Below are 15,851 nucleotides of genomic sequence, written 5' to 3'. Positions count from 1 at the left end.
TATATTGAAATTGTATCAATCCTTCCACGATTATTTTTTTCATTTATAATGATTGAACATCCCATTCAGAGATTAGATCTGATTCACAACTTTTCGTCAATAAACACGACCCATGGCTGCAGTTCTCCAACTCCCGGCTGCACCGATTCTTGCCAAGTCCTGCTCCACCTGGTCCAACCACCTCGCTCGCTGGTCTCTTCTCCTTCTCGTTCCTACCGGATTCGATGCGAACACCATCTTTGCAGGGCTGCTGTTCGGCAATCTTGCAACATGCCCTGCCCATCGCGCTCCGATCTCAACACTACTACCAAGAAAAACTGTTGCGATCAGTCACTCCTGCTAGCATGTATTTAGTCTTAAAAGCATTGATCCCAAGTCCAATCAGCCCTGCTTTGTGTTTCAGTCGGTTACCGTCGCATGTGTTCTTCCGATTATGTCCACGTCGTTGGCGAAGCAGATAAACTGACTAGACTTGTTGAAAATCGTGCCCCGCATGTTGAAGCTCGCTCGCCGCATAACACCTTCCAGCGCCACGTTGAAGAGCAGACAGGAGAGTTCATTGCCTTGTCGAAGTCCCCTGTGAGTCTGGAATGATAGCTCACCTGAGATTCGCGCACCGTCCATCGTTGCCTGAATCAGTCTTGTCGGCTTTCGGGGAAAGCCGTGTACGTCCATGATCTTCCATAGCTGTCGTCGGTCGATTGTATCATATGCGGCCTTGAAGTCAATGAAGATGTAGTGCGTAGGGACCTGATACGCGCGGCACTTTTGAAGGATCTGCCACAGTTTAAAAATCTGGTCCGTCGTCGAGCATCCGGGCATGAATCCGGCTCGATTACTTCCTACTTACTATTGGCGATAGACGGCGGAAGAGGTTCTGAGACAGAATTTTGTAGGCACTATTCAGGATTGTGATGGCACGATAGTTACCACAATCCAGCTTGTCACCTTTTTTATATATTGTGCAGATTACCCCGTCCTTCCACTCCTCCGGTAGCTGTTCTGTGTCCCAGATCCTGACTAACAACACTCTACAATTTTTCCCTCACATCTCTTGAAGAGCTCCGCTACGAGGCCATCCTTACCAGCTGCTTTGTGGTTCTTTAGCTGATTGTTGACCTTCTTAACTTCACCCATCGTCGGGGGTCGGGGTTCTGGTGTTCATCGTAGTGCTGCCTCCATATTTCGATCACATCGCGTTCGTTCGTCAAGATGCCTCTTTCCTTGTTCTTGCACATTTCGGCCATCGGTACAAAGCCTTTGTGCGAGGCGTATAATTTCTTGAAGAACTTCCACGATTCTCGAGAACGATAAAGCAGCTCCATCTCCTCACACTCTCTCTCTTCCAGGTGGCGCTTTTTTCCGAAAGAGATGTGTTTGCTGCCTTCGCTTCGGTCTGTATCATTCCACGTTTTGTCGAGTCGCTCGTTGCAGCATGGCTGCGCGTGCTGTATCCTTCTCGTTCAGGAGCGCTCGGCACTCGTTGTCAAACCATTCGTTCCGTTGACCTCGTTGTTCATACCCGATGACGGTCTCTGCTTTGCTGCTAACTGCCACTTTAAAAGTGTTCCAGCATTCATCGAGGGGAGCAGCATCCAGTTCGTCTACCCTAAGTCACGCAACTTCAAGACGCTGCGAGTATGTTGCAGCAACGTACGGCTCATACTGTCATCGTAGGTGGTACCGTGGTGAGCGCAGACGATTAAGTTTAAAACGCAATTTGACCATCTCCAGGTAGTGGTCTGAATCGATGTTAGCGCCACGATAGGTTCTGACGTCGATGATATCCGAGAAATGCCGACCGTCGATCAAAACGTGATCAATTTGTGTTTCTATTTGCTGAGGTGATCTCCAGGTGTAACGGTTTGGAGGCTGTGCTGGAAGAAAGTGCCACGTATGGTAGGCTGACCGTTTTTAACGGGACAGTACCGTTTTTCGATCATTTTTGGTTGTCCCTTTTTTTACCAATCGGTACCGTATTTTGAGTATAAACAAATATATATTTATTTCTTTATCATTGCTATCAATATTTTTCTTTCGAATGAACTGATTGGAATTAGGATTTTAAACTTTGATCATAGTGTTCTCAGAGTCTGCCAATTGTGTGTTAATGCAGGATAAGCGAAGTCTTTTTGCGACTCTGTCGTTGAACATTATGCAAAATTGCTTGAGCATGATAACGCACTATTCCTTTCTTTTGGACGATTACCTTCCTGTTTTCATTCACAAGAAGAACGTCGTGTTGTGCTACGCAATTAATTTGGAAACCAGGGTCTCAAACTACGGTTACTTTTCACCACAGATCGTTAGTGTCCTTTCAAACATAACTTGGCCTTGTTCAGACAATGTTACTGAAATTGCTGTTAATCTTGATTATTTTATTTGAATTCTTTAACACAAAAGCATGACTTGCATGTCTAATGATGCGCAAACTATTCTTAAAAGTCTAGTTGATTCATGTGTAATATAGGAGGTAAAATTTCTTAAAACTGTTTCAAAGTAGGTATATACCTTCCATTTCAGATAGAAACATTTTGTTTGATATACGGACAATGATTAAAGGAATTATAATAAATGAGATAAAAAGATCCTTGCCAGTTGTAATCACTGAACTTTAATCTGGAATTTGACAAAAATTATGATAATATTTTCAAAAATCATATTCTTTTTCGTGAAGCTTTTTATCTGAATATCTGAATTCGTTGTAGAGAATAAAGCAGTTAAATCCAAGAATGTTTGATTGTGTGGTTTTTTCACAGTTCCATTCTCTTTGGGAGTGCTATAAATAGTCAACGGCGACAGATGATTTTTGCTGAACCATGAAGTGTCGACATCCGTCAACCAAATATTGTCCACAAGTTTAGTACAACTAGTTCAATTTTTACTGCGTTAGAATTGTCGAGTTAAGCTTTGCGCAGTGGTGATATCATAACCAATGAGGTTTTACCGAGGTGCGATTATTGCTAGTTGGAAAAAAAAGTCGAGTTTCGTTGAAAGGAAGTACCACTTGCGGAAGTTTAGATTTTCTGTTTCCACTGGTAGAAAAGTGCATATAAGGTGACTCGGATAGATTTTGTAGGTAACGGTTTGAACGATTTAAAAGGTGACTATGGTTTTGAAGTCAAAAAGTGTCCGGATCCGTTGATCCGTTTAAAGCGAGTTATTTCATAAAAACGTCCAGATTATACAACCAGACACGAGTCTATGATATTTCATCATGACAACGCTCGGCCTCATGTTTCTATTCATGCTTAAAATTATTTGGAAAATAGTGGATGAGAAATTCTGGCTCAGCCGCTTCATAGCCCAGACCTTGCCCCTTCCGACTACCGTTTGTTTCAATGGATGCAGAGCGCATTTCAAAAATTGGCTGGTGATTGGCTTAAAAATATGAACGCTTGCGAATGACGGATCCATATAATAGCAGTAGCATGCGAATGATGGATCTCAATTGTAGCATGCCCGACAAAGAACCTGAAACTATTGACAACTGGAACCATATCGTCTATTCGAGGAATATCATAGAGTTTCTCGGCGACCTTCTCAGGTTGCCAAAAATAACCACGGTCAAGCATTGTTAGAAAAATACGAGCGATGAATAAAAATATTTAATTCGAGAGTTTTTAAAGGAGTTTTCTCAGTGACCTTCTCAGGTCAGAATGCTACTTTCGAAATCTCGTTTCGCCGAATAGTTGAGTGCTCGCGTTTCCAGAATCACATCACTCACCATAGTGAATCCTGTTTCTTGTTACCCATTCCCACTAGCAATTTTTCCTTTCATGATTATCGCAAACAAACCACGTTTATAATGCTGAAGTTGAAGATGTGGCCTCGCATCCTCAATCTGCGCAATCTTTTGTTGATCGATTCTAAAAAAAATGTCGAAAAATGTAGTGAGGAATATGCAGCTACGAAGGAAACCCTAGTTTTTCGTTACAAATCAGACTATGAGCTCTTAGCAGTTGCAAGGACGTGGCCAGGACAATTCTCAACTGTTGGAAAAAGCATGCCTTCATCTAAGAGATATTACTAATCATCAGCAACGGATGGAGGCTAGCTTTTAACTTAATAGTTCTGAATTCGTACCACCTACGATATTGTGCAACTTGCTCAATGCTAATGCTAATGCTAATGCTACATCAGACTATGAGCTTGAAGATTTGTAAGAAAGAGTACCTGAGAAAACGCGTACTGTCATACATAGAGGTACAAGGGTTCTTTTTCTGAAAGTGCATTAAAAACCTCTATCTTAAGCCCAAATCAGTTTTTTATGAAGCACACAGTATATCAAAACTATTCGTATATGGAGCAGATTTTTGCGTATAGATGCTGAAGCAAATTTTACTGAAAAAAGTACAAAAAACATTTCGAAATAAATCGGTTGGCTCGTACTGTGAAAAGCATATCAACTTGGATGAATGAACTTGTATTTTGAATTTTCCATGAGAATAAATTGATAGTCGATTTTTCTTCCAAAGCCGAGACTCAAAACTCAAACCAAAGAAGTTCCAATTCGGTATTGCTTACTCTTATCAACGTAAAAATGCAACAAAGACGGGTGAACCCGTTGCTACCGCAGTAACAGGTACATCGCATTGTATTGCAACACTTTTGCGCATGTCCTGTGGTGGAGTTCATCATTGATATAACAGTTATTCGATAGGGGAAATTTTCCGCCCAGCACCCCCCTTGAGGATTGGTGGATTTTGTGACAATCATTTAACCGAGTAAACAGTTTCACCTCAACGATATGCGCGTACGTCCATATATGAAGAGTCAGTCGTAATTGCTTGTACACTATTTGTGAAATCACAAAATCGGTTATTTTTTTCATTTCGTTTATTTGTAAGGGTTAATCGATGTAGTTTCGCGAAGTTCACGAAGTAATTCAAAATTTGTTATCACGAAATTGTATCTTCTTTTAAGTTTAATAGGTTTCGACCGATTACTCGCGATGTACTGGAGGTTAGGGGGATAAAATTTCTGAGGGACTGCTCATCGGTCATTCTTATATGAAAATATTGGGAACATCAATTCGATATTTAAACATGTTTCTCTCGTGCTCTGATTATATCCATCATCCGATTTCTATCATCCATGTGATGATCAGTCATCATATATTCATATATTATGCGGTTTCGCCATCATTCGCCACTTCACTGCAGTACCATAATGCATCGAAATCCGGATAGTTTACGAGGGTAACATCAACTACTCAAAAATATTGGTATAGCATAGCATGAAACAGTACCATTCCAATTAAGAATCAGAAGGCATTCATGCAGGTTTTTTCTTCTCTTTCTTGTGTTGAAGTATCATACTTTGAAGTTCATTCGTCTCTAGCCCTGAGAAGGGCACTTGTGAAGAAAACTCTACTTCAGACTCCTCCTCGACCTGCCTTGAAAAAGACACTTCATTGTGATTTTTTACATTTTTTTTTTTGTCAACAGTTAGGTACTTTGTAATAGGTACTATCAAACTACACAAAATTGTTTCAATAATACCAAAACTATTGGATATGCCAATGATGTTTAGAATTTGTGATGATATTGAATATAATCATCAAGTTTCCGGCTTAGAAAGCCGTCCGGATTCTGAAGCATTACGGTATACTATTCAAAACGAGTCCGTTTCAATGGGTTGATCGTACAACAAACTGTTCCCAATATACACGTTTCGTGCGTAACTTATTGTACCATTTCCAGAAGATGGAAAACAAAACAAATACCGTCTGTGGTTTTGAACTGGACTTAGCCTTTACTTCGGAATCGTTTGATCTAACTGGCTAACAAATAATCCTCTTATTCACCATTAATTCGAATAGATCTTCTATCAATTGTATAGCGTTTTGGAGTTTCGAATCGATCATCTGTAGTAGCGAATTAACTATTATTCTTACCAAGCGAAATGGATCCGCGTTTACCGACACATAATTTTTAGATGATGATTTATTGTATAAATTTTTTAGCTTGTATAAGTATAACAGACAATGTAAATACCATTTTTGAGCATGAAACTGCTTTCTTCTGCATAATTGATTCGAACCGAAATTGATCAATGAACATGTGTTGTTTGGTTCAACAAGAATTGATGTCTGTAATTTAAAATCTACTAGCTGACCCGGCAAACTGCGTCCAGCCCAAAATTTGTTTTTTGTTACCAATACCTTCAAACATTCACGTTTTCTTACTGAGCACAAGTTCATGAGTCCAATCGCAGAACTGTTCATTGATTGATCTTCTAATCGACCCCGTTGAATTTACCTTTTACTATAATATTCCTAGTACTTCTATCAAAACTCATCTTTATAATATCAGATTATTTTCAGACATAATTCTCGTTCAAGATTTTTCAACCACTTGCAAATAACATGTTTCTCCGTTACATGAAATAAATGTTTCATACAAAAAATATGATAGAATAAAGACAGACCCCTCCCCTCTTCTCCCTTTAGAGAGGGGGAAGAGTGTCTATTCACCATAGAAACGTTTCGTGCCCACTAAAATCTTCACATGCCAAATTTGGCTCCATTTGCTTGATTAGTTTTCGTGTTATGCAGAAATTTGTTTTTCATTTGTATGACAGCCCACCCTAATAGCGAATTCGTTTTTCTTCAGTTTCAACCCCAGTGTCGCACTAACTGCTGTCAAAACGTTTTTTTATTCACTCAGTGTCGCACTAGTTCGCCCCGAAAGCTGTTAGTTTCGCACTGAGATATTTCACGGGTTGGCACTCTGGTTCACCAATACAACTATACTGAACTGTCAAGTTCCGAGTATTGTTTTGGAAAATCTAAAAATAAAGACTATGAAAATGGAAAACCTGTTGCTTTTGCTTTTTTGACGTAGGACTACGTCTAACCGGAAGATATAAGGGGTGAAATGGAAATCCAGGCACTGAACAAGTAGGAAAAAATGCAAGATTTGGAACGCTTATAACTCGAGCATTTCTCAATAGATCGCAAAGGTTTTTGCATCAATTGATAGGAAATATATCTACGCATCTATCATAACGAATAACATTTCATTTTTCTTGAGATAAATAATTGAATAATTGTGAAATATCAAGCATTGTCAAAATGCACTATGTGCCCATTTTTGATTGGTCCATTTTGTGCTCCTCAAATCGTACCGACCAAAACGGGCAACCAGAACAGCAGCGAAATAGAATGAAGCACGATTGGAAAGGAAAAAGAAAAAAATGAACGAAACATTGGTCGCAGTCTCACACATGCGTAATTCTCGAGCCAGCCAGTCAGCTTAAAAATCCCCGCTCCGCTGCCGTAACGATCATTCTCATTCAAACCGTACACCACATCGGTTCGCATCACAACACATCAACAAACCAACCCAAGCAGCCATGTCTGGACATGGTAACGGAGGAAAAGTGAAGGGAAAGGCAAAATCCGGCTCGAACCGTGTTGATCTGGAGTTCCCCGCAAGGGTAGCTAGGCCGAGCGCGTTAGTACCAGTGCACCAGTCCACCTAGCCGGCGTTATATAGTTTCGGCCGCCGAAGTGATCGAGTTGGCTGGTAGAGCTGCTCGCGACGATAAGAAAAACCGCATTCAGAACAGAACACATCAAGACAACAACAGGCAGTTGCAGCGAGTGGCGAGTGGCAAACGCAATCGCAAAACGGCATCAGGTAGCAGAAGAAAAAAGTTTGTTCTTTATACAAACTGCTTTGGTGGCAAATCCAGAACAAGGCGGCATCGAGGGCGTTCGAAATGGTTTTTTTCAAAACCACGAGTACTAATTTTTCTAAATTGGAACCATTCCATAAAACAAGGCGCTCTTCAGGGCCATTAAACCTTCCAAAAAGAGTTTAGGAGATACAGTTAAATGCTTTCTAAAACATTATCCAAAATAATAATAAAACACAAATTGATTTTTTCATAATTTGTTTGCCAGGATCTGATGAGTATGTGAATTTGTCAGTTGTTCTGAGCTTATTGATAGTTGGGGACTTTCCTGATTATTCAATTTTCACCAATTCTTAAATTGTTTCCAGATTGAAAGTACAGTAATTTACAATTAGTTCGACATTTAGCTAATTGGACGGACATGTAATGCGACTTATTTAGTTGGACATTTTTGTAAACATAGAGATCCAAATTATGACCCCAAATTGAAAGTCGACACTGTACCACTGTCATCGTAAATATTCAATTACAGGTTGAAATAGCCTCCAATGCGACACTGAGTGGCGCTTCGGCACGTCGCATTGAATGTAATTTACTGTAAAATATGTCACAAGCTGGATGGGAAGAAATTTTCCAACTGTGAAAGCTGTGGCGAGTGGAAAATGCAATCGCTAAACAGAAAGGTTTAGCCGAACAAGATGGGGATATCGAGTGATAACAAAACAATAAACTCTTTAGATTGAAGATAATTATGTGATCCTGAAAAGGACCCTTTTTAGCCTGCATGTGAATCCAACGAGCGAACAAATCGTAATGAATGGATTTTTCTTCTTCTTTCTTTGTTTTTAAGAGGCTTTAAACTTTGCAGTTCATTCGCCTCTAGCCCAGTGAAGAGCCACAATAAGACCAGCCCAGAGGGGACTGGCGAAAGGGAAACCAACAAAATCACTCATCAGACCTGTCCGCTCGACTCTCGGTTAAAGAAGAAGGTAGGAAGGGATCCTATGCTTCATAAGATATTTAATATATGCTGTAAAGAAAAGTAAAAATTTACTGATCCGAGGACCAAAGCAGTAACGAAGCACAAGTGACCTAGCGAAAGGCGTGTTCCAAAGCCAAAAAACAAAACGGCCCCTCTCAGGAGGATAGGAAGGAAAGGAGTGGAAAGGATTTGGGTGGGATTAGTGGATTGGGAGGGGGTGGGAGTGGTATGGGAAGGAAAGAGGGGAGGAGTAGGTGTGGGGTGGGGTGAAATGAAATGAAATACAGTTTGAATAGATAATAAAATATAGTGGTTTTGAATTTAATGGTATATAGTATAGCTGAAAAATGGAGAGGTTTATTTAATGAATTTATTCTCCTTGGTGAGTGTGGCTGTAGGAATAGGAAGTTGATTAAAGTATAATGTAATGGATAGAAGATAGATGTGGGTATGAAAGTATATATTATATTATTTGTTATTTAATATTATTGAATGCGTGTATATACATGTATGAATACCTTCCTTCCGACCCGTACATACATGTGTATACACACATAAACACGCATACATGACTGTGAAGTGGCGAACTTTAATAAGCACTTTCCAAGGTATTTAGTATTTCGGTTTAGATTTTACCAAAGAAGTCGGTTTCTTTCAGAAACGCAATTAAATTGGTTTCTTGGGTCTCGTCTCTACTGAGGATATCTCGGAGACTCTGACCTATGTTGTGTCGGACTCGAGCATCTTTGGTATGTTGACATTCAAGTAAAAGATGGCTAACGGAAACCGGAGCTTCGTTGCAAGCACATTGGGGTTTTTCGGCTCTGCAGAACAAGTGTGAGTGGGTGAAGTTAGTGTGCCCAATTCGAAGACGGGTAAGGACTTGCCTTTCCCTACTATTGAGGCGGTCATCCCAAGGGAGAGTGGAATTTTTAATTTTATGAAGATGAGTGGGACGGCTGTTTATCCAGCCTATGTCCCAGCTTTCACGGACTTGCTGTTTTACCCAGCGGACAATGTCAGATGGAGGACAGGGCATGTCTGGGGGATCTATTTTGCTGCCCTTGCCGGCCAGTATGTCGGCGGCTGTGTTTCCACGGATTCCTGAGTGACCAGGAACCCAGCAGAAGGAGATGTTTTTATTTGAAGCAGCCTCTTCTGTTTGCTTAATCCATGGGTGTTTGCTGTTTCCACTCAGAAGATCGTGGAGACAGCTAGCTGAGTCTGAGAATATTGTGGTAGGAAGAAACTCATGGGTGCATTCTTGGGTAGCTATTAAAAGGGCGAAAGCTTCCGCACTGAAGATGGAGCATTGCGGTGGAAGAGAAAAGCTACCAGTGTATCTACTCTCAAAGACTCCACATCCAACTCCATCGGCACTGACTGAACCATCTGTGTATACTTGGTGGTTGATTTGAAAATTGGATGCAACGAGGTTATTGAAGCAGGCTTTGACTTTTGGAGAAGGGTCTCCCGCTCGAACTGTCTTGAGAAGTTCAAGGTTAATGTTCGGCGGTTTGACGTTCCAATTTCTTCCCGTCGCAGATGAACGTTCACATATATCGGGAAGATCTTTGTTCGTGAGATTTTTGAACCATGTTTTAGCTCTATGTATTAATGGGACATTGTGGTCGCTTTCGGGGAGTGACAAGTGACGGATGGCTTTATTCGTGATGGCTTTTGTTACCAGGTGGGTGAAGGGAAGTTGCCCACTTTCTGCCATTACAGCAAGAGTAGGACTGGTGGGAAAAGCGCCAATTGCGAGCCGAATTGCTTTATTGTAAATTGGTTGAATGGTGTTTAACACCCTGTCCCCTCCACGGCTGAAGGTGCCTATTCCGTAAAGGATTTGTGGGACCAACCAAACATTTACAACATTTAGCAACGTCTTTCTATGACCGGAGGCTAGGTTGCCTGCGATAGACTTGATGATGTTCAATTTCTTTCTGGTGGCTATTTTGGTCTTTTGGGAATGTGATAGGAAGTTGAGTTTCTTGTCGAAAGTAACCCCTAGTATTTTCAATGTCCTCATTGTAGGGATCGGGATTTTGTTGAGCTGAAGATAGGTTCTCCTTCTGAGAGCTTTTCCGATGTGTATGTGTTTGGATTTCTCCGGGGAAATTTTAAAACCTGTTTTTAGAGCCCAGTTTTGGATGGAGTCTAAGGTTTTTTGAAGCCTCTTTCTCTGAATTAAGCCGAAGCAGCTCGTAGAGATAAGAGTGATGTCATCTGCATAGACTATGACCTTTATATGGTCCGGGATAATCTCGAATAGAGATTGCATGGCAATGTTGAAGAGGGTTGGTGAAAGTGCTGAGCCTTGTGGGAAGCCGTTTTCTGGGATTTTTAGAGAAGATTGGTGGTTGTTAATAACGGTTTTGAAAGACCGGTTTTCTAGAAAACTTTTAACGAAGAGACCTAATCTCCCACGAATCCCCCAGTCGAAAAGGCTTTTCAGCACTGGGTACCTCCATGCCCGATCGAAGGCCTTGGATAAATCCAGGGAAACAATATCAATGTGGTGTAATTTTTCAGTTGCGTCGTCTAGGATTTTTTCGATTGCTACAAGGCAATCTTCTGTACCTTTTCCCGCACGGAAGGCGAATTGTCTGGGATCAATCAGCTTATTTGACTCTAGAAAAGTCGTTAAGCGTCGATTGACCATTTTTTCCAAGACTTTCCCAACACAACTTAGGAGAGTGATGGGGCGGAAATTGTCAAGAAGATGGTTGTTCATGTCTGGTTTCGGGATACAGATCATTAAACCCTCTTTCCAGCAACTGGGGAGGGTTCCACTGTCCCAGACTTTGTTGAGGAGCTTCAGAAGTGCTTTTTTCCCGAGATGGGGTAGATTCTTAAGCATAGGGTAGCTAATGTCATCAGGTCCTGTGGATCCTTGTTTGACTTTGTTCAGTACCCAATCGAGCTCTTTGAGGGAGAGGTTTTTGTTGAAGTCAAATTCCACATCGGTATGAAAATCGATGGGAATTCTTTCGCATTCCGTTTTGTGGGTTAGAAAGGTTTGGTCGTAGTTTTGATTGGAGGAGGCGGAAGCAAAGAAATCTCCAAACGCCTCGGCGATGATTTTCCGGTCATTGGTGTATTGACCGTTAATTAGAAGATTATATTCTTTGCTTCTTTTCTTTCCATGAAGCCTGCCAATCTTACTCCATAAATCCTTTGTTGACGCGTTGGGATTAATTTCGCTGACGAATTTAACCCAACTGTTGTGCTTGGCTGTGTTGATAGCAGTCTTAGCTTCTTTGCGAGCCCTTTGGAACTCTGCAAGCAGAGTGGGTCTCAGTGGGCTGTCCGGATGGGCCTTTCTTAATTTGCGTAGGGCCTTACGTCGACCTTTGATCGCTGCCTTCAGCTCAGGCGACCACCATGGGACACATTTCCTGCCAGGGATGCCACTGGTTCTGGGGATGTGCACCATTGCAACTTCTAGGACAACTTTGGAGAATTCCTTGGCTGTCCAATCTCGTTTAGCGGAGAGGCGGTTTTCAATGTCAAACTGATAGCCAGCCCAGTCAGCGTATTCAAATTTCCATCTTGGCCTTGTTGAAAACTCTGGAGAAGTTTGGCCGAAGGAAGTGAAGATTGGAAAATGATCGCTTCCGCAAGTATCATCGTGGATGTTCCAAGAAAGTTTTGAAGATAGTTTGTCTGATACTATAGTGAGATCGATGGCTGAAGTAGTACCAGAATAATGGATTCTGGTGTGTTGGCCGTTGTTAAGAAGGAGAAGAGAATGGTCGGATATGAAATCCTCAATGATGGATCCTTTTCGATCGAGGTATGCACCTCCCCAGGCGTATGAGTGGGCGTTGAAATCACCCATAAGCATGATTGGGGCGGGAAGTTGGGCGAACAGATGGTCCAGTTGGCCGCGTAGAGTGTTCGGATCGGAATCATTAGTGATGTAGATGCTAACGACGGTGATTGGAAAGGGGTGTTTAATGCGCACTACCACTGCCTGAAGATCAGTGGTAATGGGAAGAAGATCATGTGGAGTGCCATCTTTGATTGCGATTGCAACTCCGTTTTTTGAGGGGTTGGGACCCTCTTTGAAATATGTGATATATTTTGAGATGAAGTGTTTATCGAAGTTGTTTGGAGTCATAGTTTCTTGAAGGGCTATGACTGTGGGATTAGAGTTTGAAATAAGCATTTTCAGTTCTAGAATATTTCGTCGGATACTTCTGATGTTCCATTGTATCCCGAATTTCTGTGTTGGAGTGAATGTGTTGGTGTTTTTAACTCTAATTCCTAAGTCTTAATTGTGTGTATGTTTGAACTATTCAAAGAGAATTAGTTCGATGGTCCTTTACCCTTGGAAAGAGAAGCTTTCTTTGAGGTATTGGTGTTGTTTTTGTTTGGTGTAGAAGTCTTTGGAGTGTTTGTTGTGTTTGTGTTGTTTTTTGTTGAATGTGCGTTTCTGTTGTTGTTATTGTTGTTTTTTGTTTGATATGTGTTGTTGTTGTTGTTGTTTTCTGTTGGGGTTGTATTGTTATTTGTTGTTGGTGTCTGTCTTTGTTCATTCTTAGTTCTTTTCTTGTCCTTGTTTGTTTGGGTCTCATCTTCAGATTTTTGATCTGACTCTGAGGATGATCCTTTAGTTATTTTTCTTTTGTTTTTGTTTTTGTTTGGAACATCAGACGTATCCATAGAAATGACTGATTCGCTTTCGGATTCAGTTGATGAACTACCAGTTGTTGAATCTGTCATGGTTGTATCGAATGTAGTGTCATTTGGGGGGGTGCTTTCGCGACTAGAAGTGGCCGAAACGGCCGAGGCGCAGTTACATTTGCAGTTACATGTGGGTGCTGGCTTTTGCAAGTTGGTGAGTCTGTTTTGCAGAACACTTGCGAATGAAGAGCCATTGTTTTGTAGTTGAAACTGTTCCTTTGCCTCTTTGTGTGAAATTCCATTATCGATTCTGATTCTGGTAATTTTATTTTCATTTTGCCATACGGGACAATTCCTACTGGAAGAGGAGTGGTTTCCTTGGCAGTTGACACAAAAAGCTGAAGCATTGCAAACTATGTTTGCTTCTGTTTTTTGTTCCGAATGTTCTTGGCCGCAGTTTCTGCAAAGCGGATTTTCGCGCTTGCATCGCTTGGTCGTATGCCCAAATTTATAGCATTTGTAGCACTGCATGGGATTAGGGTAGAAGTTTCTAGTCCCGACTCGAATGAACCCGAAATAAATGAAATCGGGAACAACCGTTCCACGAATGGTCAAAATTAAGGTTGCCGTTGGGACAACAATGTTGTTATCCTTCCTGGTAATACGCTTGACATCGATCACACCTTGATCGGAAAGCTCAGTAACCAGTACGGATTCTTTGATGTCAATGACATCACGGCAAGTGACAACGCATTTGCGTTGATTTAATGTTGGGTGAAAGATAACTTCAACAGGGGTTTCATCTATCAATTTAGTTATTGAAAGGAGCTTACCAATAATATCCTTGTCCTTGGTTGTAAGAATATACTGCGTCCTCTTTTTTTCGTCTCGTTGTGGTCTCGCGCTGTTAAATTTATCCCCCGCAACGTTGGAGATAGTTTTACTAACTATGAACGGATTGGAAGGGATCACGTTCTCTCCTGTTGCACGAAGGAGCAGAATCTGCAAATTGCCGTTGAGTGGGTCGGCCCACTTTGGAGAGGTACGTTGGGTAGGTTTCCCTTCGTACAGGTTTGTAGCCCGGCCTTGAGGAGGCCCGGAGCTACTGGAAGCCATTTTGTTGTCGGCTACACCCTAGGTATAGCCGACAAGTGGGTTTCACTTTGCACTAAAGCACTGAGTTATTCTTGTGAGGGCTTGACACTTGGGGATATGTTCCCAGAAGATACTACTTTTTATACAAGAGCACTTGAAAAACCACCAATATCGCGGGTAAACTTTTGGAATTATTCCCTCTTGTCACTTCACAGTCCGTACGCGTGCGTCTTCTTTTTAAATTTTATTTTATTTTGTAAACACTAAGCACTACTTTTAAAATTGGCAACACTGCCAGAAAAGAAAAAGGGGGCGTGGCGTCAGTGACGCCGCAAAAGCGCGCGCTTTTCCGGTTCACCGGTAGGCGCCCGCTCCTCACGGTCGAAACGAACTGTTGTTTCCTGCTTCTTTTTCTGCTGCCACACTAAAACCGATGAAATCGCTCCTTTCGAAAACGCCGGGGGGGGACGTCCTAGTCCGCTTGTCCAAAACGTCCAACTGCTAAGCTGAAAATAAAAGCGACCTTCTCGGTCGGAGGTTAAAATCAGTATGATGGATTTTTTTGCCATCGCTCCCTTTTAACGCTCATTCGTTCGTCTCGTTGGACTCGCCCCTCTGGCTGAGTCTGCCGATTTGTCTCTATCCTGTGAGTGTGTACCGCTAGAGTATAAAACACGCGGACCCCAAAAAAATATCTTATTTTCTTTCAAACCGTAAACCCGTGAGGTTGTACGGCATCGGCATCGTGGACGTAACAAAGGAGGACAAGTTAAGGGAAAGGCAAAGTCTCACTCGAACCGTGCAGGTCTCCAGTTCCCTGTTGGTCGCATTCACTGATTGCTCCGCAAGGGTAACTAGGCCGAACGGATTGGTGCCGGAGCACCAGTATACCTAACAGCGATTATAGAGTTTCGGCCGTCGGAGTGCTCGAGTTGGCTTGCAAAGCTGCTCACGACAATCAGAAAACCCGCATCAAGAACAGAGCAACTTCGGTTCGGCGCTCATCAAGGCAACAATTAGTTTCAGTGAGTGGCAAAGTGTTTCTCCGGCACGTCGCATTAAATGTAATTTACTGAACCACTTGTCCCAAGCTGGATGGGAAGAAATTTTCCAACTGTGGAAGCTGTGGCGAGTGGCAAACGCAATAGCTAAGCAGGAAGGTATAACCAAACAAGATGGGAAATCGAGTGATAACAAAAACACAACACCAAAGGTTCTTTTCAGAACCATCAACATATTCATAAAGAGTAAACAGTAAACTAATCCATTTTTCAGGTAGATAGGTAGGTATTCACGTATTCAAAATAAAACAATATATTTAAAATATATATTTAACAAAAGCTGTCCCCTTTGTATTGTCCTACGTCACTCCGGTTATGTCCCCGACATTACCCACCCGTCTTTTTTTTATTATTGAAATCGTAATTCAATTCGGATTCTGATTTTGAAGAGTTTATTCGCGTAGACGGCGTTAAGCTACGTGTGCTTTCATTGTGAG

The 15,851-nt window shown here is 41.7% G+C and overlaps 1 non-coding gene across 1 annotated transcript; it reads left to right on the top strand.

Annotated features, from left to right (window-relative positions):
* The first annotated feature begins 2,906 nt into the window (after positions 1-2,906).
* On the top strand, positions 2,907-3,043 carry LOC129780732 (U4 spliceosomal RNA). The gene has a single exon (XR_008744013.1). It is a non-coding gene; the product is annotated as a U4 spliceosomal RNA (small nuclear RNA).
* The last annotated feature ends 12,808 nt before the right edge of the window (positions 3,044-15,851 follow it).

The sequence above is a fragment of the Toxorhynchites rutilus genome, chromosome 3, assembly GCF_029784135.1.
Source record: "Toxorhynchites rutilus septentrionalis strain SRP chromosome 3, ASM2978413v1, whole genome shotgun sequence".
Classification (NCBI taxonomy): domain Eukaryota; kingdom Metazoa; phylum Arthropoda; class Insecta; order Diptera; family Culicidae; genus Toxorhynchites; species Toxorhynchites rutilus.
The sequence above is the reverse complement of the archived record's forward strand: the minus strand, read 5'-3'. Positions and strand labels throughout refer to the sequence as shown.